The sequence below is a fragment of the Chlorocebus sabaeus genome, chromosome 2, assembly GCF_047675955.1.
Source record: "Chlorocebus sabaeus isolate Y175 chromosome 2, mChlSab1.0.hap1, whole genome shotgun sequence".
Taxonomy (NCBI): Eukaryota; Metazoa; Chordata; class Mammalia; order Primates; family Cercopithecidae; genus Chlorocebus; species Chlorocebus sabaeus.
This window is the reverse complement of record NC_132905.1, coordinates 82,262,396-82,269,045: the sequence shown is the minus strand read 5'-3', so window position 1 is coordinate 82,269,045 and position 6,650 is coordinate 82,262,396. Positions and strand designations below refer to the sequence as shown.

General features: G+C 36.7%; 1 pseudogene; it reads left to right on the top strand.

The window, feature by feature from the left end:
- The first annotated feature begins 3,678 nt into the window (after nucleotides 1-3,678).
- LOC103218047 (farnesyl pyrophosphate synthase-like) lies at nucleotides 3,679-4,803 on the top strand (annotated as a pseudogene).
- The last annotated feature ends 1,847 nt before the right edge of the window (nucleotides 4,804-6,650 follow it).

The following is a 6,650-nucleotide window of genomic DNA, read 5'->3' as shown; positions in this document are numbered from 1 at the left end:
GTTTTGATTTCTATTTATCTGATGATGAGTGATGCTAAGCACCTTTTCATATATCTGTTGGCCATTTGTATGTCATCTTTTGAGAAATTCAAGAGTGCCAGGAATACACAAATAGAAAAACAATAGTCTTTGCAATAAGCAATGCTGAAAAAACTGAATATCCACAAGCAGAAAAATAATATTAGATGCTTATTTCACAACATATACAAAAATCAATTCAAAATTATTTTGCAAACTATATATATGATAAGGAGTTAATATCCAAAATGTATAAAAAACCCATGTAACACAATAGCAAACAAACAAATAAATAACTTGAATAAATCGGGGGCAAGAAACATTGAAACCTCTTCTATATCTTGCCAGGCAGAGCTTACTTGCAAAAAATTTCCTCAATTTTTGTTTTTCTGAGAATATCTTTATTTCTCTTTCACTTTTGAAAGATGCTTTTACAGGATACAAAATTGGTGATAATTTTTTTCTCTGAATGCTTTAAAGATTTCATGCCATTCTCTGCTTCTATGGTTTCTGAGGAGAAAATGAATGTAATTTTTACTTTTCCTCCACTATAGATGAAGTGCTGTTTCCCTTTGTCTGCTTTCAAAATTTTCTTCATCTTCTAAAGTTTGAATATGATATGCCTAAGTGTCAATTTCTTAGCACTTATTCTGCTTGGTGTTCTCAGAACTTCCTAGAACTGTGCTTTGGTGGCTGATGCTAATTTGAAAACATTCACAGTCATTACTGCTTCAGATATTGTTTCACTTTCTTTCTCTTATCTTCCTCTGGTATTCTCAATATGCATATATTACATAATCTGTAACAGTTGCTCCACAGTTAGTGGATATTCTGTTCTGCTTTTAATTTTTTTCTTTTTATTCAGTCTGTTTTTCCTTCTTGCTTTTCAGTTTTGGAAGTTTCTATTGTCATGTTTGCAAACTCAAAGATTCTTTCTTAGCTGTGTCCAGTTTATTCATGGACACAACTGGAGAAAGTATTATTCATTTCTATTATAGTGTTTATTTTCTCTAATATTTCTTTTTTATCCATTCTTAAAATTTTATCTTTCTGCTTAAATTACCTATCTATCCTTGAATGTTGTCTACTTCTTCCATTGGCACCCTCATCATTATTTTACATTCCTAGCATGATAATTCCAACATCTCTGCCATATATGACTCCAAATCTTATACTTTTTTAGTCTCTTTAAACTGGTTTTTAAATGGTTGGTTTTTGCCTTTCAGTATGCCTTGTAATTAGCTACTGAAATCTGGACATGATATACAGAATGAACGAAATTCCAGCAAATAAGCCTTTAGTGGTATGATAGTAAGGTTAGGAGTTAAAGAGGGCAAGAATTATATAGTTCTATGGTTAAGTCTCAGTATTGGTGAGCCTGTGTTCCTGGACTACAAACTATATTAGTGACTCTCAGTGTTTTCCCCCCGTCTCCCTTAGGTAGGACTGGATGGCTAGAGAAGACTAAGATTGGGAATTTCCCTTCCCCCATCTAGAAGGCTAGAGCTAATTGGAGGTTGGTATCCCCTTTTCCAGGTAGGGTAGACTCTGATAAAATCCCATTAGGTTAGGCTATAGCAAAATAGTTTCTACTGAGGACAGTCATTGTTAAAAAGAACAGAATGCTCTGCCTTATGTTAAAATGATTTCTTTTCCTGTTATCCTACTAAAAGCATGAAGATATTATTTTTTTCCTAATATTTATTGTAAGGAGGTGGAATAGCTACTAAAAGTAAAACTCACAAAAGGATGGGGCCCCCCATAACTCTGTTCTGTGCTTTTTACTGTCAGACTTGTCCAACCTTAGCCTTCAGCAATCCACTCATTACAATTTAGGTTTTCTTACCTGGGCTTCTGCAGAGATTTCTGAAATTTGGAGGACAGTAGTTTGTCTTGTGATATCAACTTCTCTGACAGGTCCAAGGAGAATTTTTCATTTTTGAGTTTTGTTCAGCTTTTTACTTGTTGTTAAGACATAGCGGTTGACTTCTAAGGTGCTTATGTGACAGATTGTTTGACATGATTTTTAAGGTAATAGGAAGTTGATCATTAGCATATGACATAAATAGAATCAATTTTTAGCAGATATTAATAATTTTATCTGAATATTTGCCAAACAATTTATATTATCAGATAAAACATATCACATATAATCAATGAGAACAATGTTATTATAAAAACTTTAAAAAATGAATTATCAAATTTATGCATTTTTCAATCATTTACATATTTTATATATATATACACATCCATATATACACATGTTATATATAATAAATATATAAATATATAAACAGTATGTATCTTGTATATGTACTATAAATGCTACATAAAATATATATAAAATTATAGTTTTTGTATTATATATGACATTAAATATCTCATATTAAAATAAATAGAAAACAATATTTCCATTTTTATATGAAAATCTTATTTGCAGTTTACCAAATTGCAATTTAACATTATAAAATATTAATGATGGCTAAGAGTTGGAGGAGTAATTATATCAACTATTTTGTTTTTTAATATATATATAAATACACACAAACACATACATATACTGAGGGTTCAAATATTATTCAGAGTTAGCTTCAACAATGCAAATTTTCCTTCAAGACTTTCATACCTTAATTTGCAAAAATGAAAAGAAAGTGTGGTTATGTTATTATAAAGGATATAGCTTCTAGCTTCAGAGTGCTATACCTTGAAAGGTATTTGAATAAAACCTTGGGCATATTTCTTAATTTTCAAAAATTGTATCTCTTCAATTGTAAAATGAGAATAAGTACCTACATCCTACAGTTTTAGATGATGGGGATGTGTACAGTTTTAGATGATGGGGATGTGTACACAAAGCACTTAACAACAGTGCCTAATGCACAGCAGGCAGGCATTAAATGACAGCTATTATTAGATATTAACTGGACATGTGTTCTCGTAAGTTCATATGACCTGCTTCCTATGTTGACACTGGTAGGGATAAGGTAAAGGAAAAACAAAGTATATGGGTAATTAAACTGCCCCTAAAAATAAAGAAATACTAGGAAGCAAAAGATAATAGGCAAACTTCTCCAAGTATCAAAGTTTTATATATTGTTTATATTTACTTGCTTTTTTTTATAGGGTTAAATTTTTGAGTATTTGAGAAAAAAAAGTATAAAAGATGTCTTTCTGAAGCAAAAAAAAGTAGTCTATTAAAAAAAGGACCCATCCACTTTTTTTTTTTTTTCCCTCCAGAAATGCTGGGATTGCTGGCATTGTTTTCAGTCTTCCTTTTTTTTTTTTTTTTTTTTTTTTGTTGTTGTTGAAATAAACATGCTCTTCATATTTCCATAAGCCATGTCTCACATATTATAAAAGGGCATGCTAAATATAATTAAAAGTGGAGGCAGAAGCATTACCAGCAAAAGAGTGGGTAGCACTAAAGCACAATATTAATATTCACAGTGAAATGTCATTGAGTCATCAAGGTTTGTGCCATATGGGTCTGCGGCTTAACTCATCCCCAAAGACTGTATTGATTTGCAATTACAACATATCTTGAGGTTAAAGAAAAAAATGGAAAAATTTTAGTTAATCAATTAGGATCACATTTTACCATGCTGAAAGCTATTTAATAAAAGATGATAGGAGTAGGAACCCACATCCAGGAACAGAGCCATTTGTTCCTCCCTAAGAATGAATGGAGACCAGAAATCAGATATTTATGCCCAAGAAAAGCAGGATTTCGTTCAGCACTCCTCCCAGATCTTTAGAGTGTTGACTGAGGATGAGATGGGACACCCAGAGACAGGAGATGCTATTGCCCGGCTCAAAGAGGTCCTGGAGTACAATGCCAGTGGAGGCAAGTATCATGGGGTTTGACGGTGCTAGTAGCGTTCAGGGAGCTGATAGAACCAAGGGAACAGGATGCTGATAATCTCCAGCGGGCCCTGACTGTGGGATGGTGTGTGGAACGGCTGCAAGCTTTCTTCCTGGTGGCAGATAACATCATAGATTCATCCCTTACCTGCCGGGGACAGATCTGCTGGTATCAGAAGCCGGGCATAGATTTGGATGCCGTCAGTGATGCTATCCTTCTGGAAGTATATACCTACAGCTTGCTGAAGCACTATTGCCGGGAGCAGCCCTGTTACATGAACCTGATTGAGCTCTTCCTGCAGAGTTCCTATCAGACTGGATTGGGCAGACCCTGGACCTCATCACAGCCCCCCAGGGCAGAGTCGATCTTGGCAGATTCACTGAAAAGAGGTATAAATCTATTAACAAGTACAAAACAGCTTTCTACTCCTTCTACCTTCCTGTAACTTCCTGTAACTGCAGCCTGCTAACATGGCAGGAACTGCTTCCTGTAACATGGCAGGAATTGGTGTAAGAAGGAGCACGCCAATACCAAGAAAGTCCTGCTGGAGATGGCAGAGTTCCTTCAGATTCAGGATGATTACCTTGACCTCTCTGGGGACCCCAGTGGGACCAGCAAAGTTGGCACTGACATCCAAATGCAGCCGGCTGGTGGTTCAGTGTCTGCAGCGGGCCACTCTGGAACAGAACCAGATCCTGAAGGAAAATTACGGGCAGAAGGAAGCCGGGAAGGTGACCCGGGTGAAGGCACCGTATGAGGAACTAGATCTGCCCGCCGTGTTCTTGCAGTACGAGGAAGACAGTTACAGACACATTATGGGTCTCATTGAACAGTACGCAGCGCCTTTGCCCCCAGCCATCTTTCTGGGGCTAGCACCAAAATCCACAAGCGGAAAAAGTGACCTGGAGACTGCAAGGGTATGAGAGGAGACTCTCAAAAAATATATGACTGTATACAAATAATTGATGATAAATGAGTGAATGAGAAGAAATGTTATATAATAGTCACTACATGAAATACAAAAATAAAAGATCAAATATTTTTATTTGGAATAGTCGTTCTTACCTTAAAATTACTGATAATAGAACTGGTTTTTTTGTTTGTTTGTTTGTTTGTTTTTTTGAGACAGAGTTGCTCTGTCGCCCAGGCTGGAGTGCAGGGGCGAGATCTCGACTCACTGCAAGCTCCACCTCCCGGGTTCCCTCCATTTTCCCGCCTCAGCGTCCTAAGTAGCAGGGGCTACAGGCGCCGCCACCACGCCCAGCTAATTTTTTGTGTTTTTAGTAGAGACGGGGTTTCACCGTGTTAGCCAGGATAGTCTCGATCTCCTGACCTCGTGATCCGCCAGCCTCAGCCTCCCAAAGTGCTGAGATTACAGGCATGAGCCACCGCGCCCGGCCAATAATATAACTTTAGAGAGGGGTTCATGAAGTAGCTAACAGTGAGGCTTAGTTCAATTTTATCATGCCATAGGGTTTAATTGATTATAGATTTTGACTTCACAGTGATTTTCTTTACTCCCAGCAAATGCCCTAAGATTGTATCTTCCCACAAGTTTCCTTACTGGTATGTTAAGAACGATGAAAGAAAATCTAAATCAGCCTTCAAAAGAAAAATATTAAAATCTTAACTCGCCTCTTATGGTGTTTCAATTATGGTTTCTCTCTAAGTATATTTGTATGTGTTTATTGTTTCAAAATATTATATTGGCATTTCTAAATACCAAATATATTCAGACACATTTCAGAAAGAATCAGGCTGAGACCAGCTCAGTCGTGGAGACCCTAACCCAGCAGCCTTAAAGTAATTAAAGACGCACACACAGAAATATAGAGTATGGAGCGGGAAATCAGGGGGCTGACAGCCTTCAGAGCTGAGAGCCATGAACAGAGTTTTATCCACATATTTATTGAAAGATAGAAATAGCTTGATGGGTTACAGGTAGGCATTTGCTTAAACTGGTCATGATCTCATCACTCTGTAGCCAATGACTCGCTGAAACTCAGCTGCTTGTGATTGGCTGAAACCTGGCTATCTGTTACCAAAAAAGTATTCTTCTAAGTTAGGTTTCAGTTTAGGTTTTCGGTCTCAGGAAAATGACCGTCTGCTTATTTAGTTTAGCAATGGAAAAATTAAACAAACTGAGACAAAATATTATTGAACATGCACTAGATGAACAGTCCTAGCACATGTCAGTTGTTTGAAAAAATAATTTCAGAATAAAAATGCATGAATGGATGGATTAAGAAAGAGATATAAATGCATATAACACATAAGTGCTTTAAAATACTGTAGCAGTTTATTAGTACTGATTGTTGGAAGAGGTTTGGGGCTGAAGTATCACAGGACCACCAACTACCCTTACATAATGAAACTGTCCAATTAACAGATACGTCAGAAATAATACTCTTTGGGTAGTCTGGGCATTGAGCAGAAAATGTAGATATTTGTTTCCTAGCTAGGAAATGTTGAAATAGTCACTGACAGTAAAGTCGATATTTATGGCAAACTAAGACGTAATTGAAAGGAGGGGCCAGCTGGGCTTCCTGGGCCGAGTAGGGGCTCAGAAAGCGGTGAAACTCACTCATTTCCTGCATCAGAACTTACTTCGGTGCTGGATGAATAACACTGAAGATATACGCTTAAAATATTGCTAACATCAGAATTTGTGCATGTATTTTCTTCCCCAAGAAAGCTATCAACAGCGAAAATTTTGCTGTAAGCTTCCCTGTGTCCTCTCTCCCTCCCCTCTCCCGTAAAACTAAAAGGA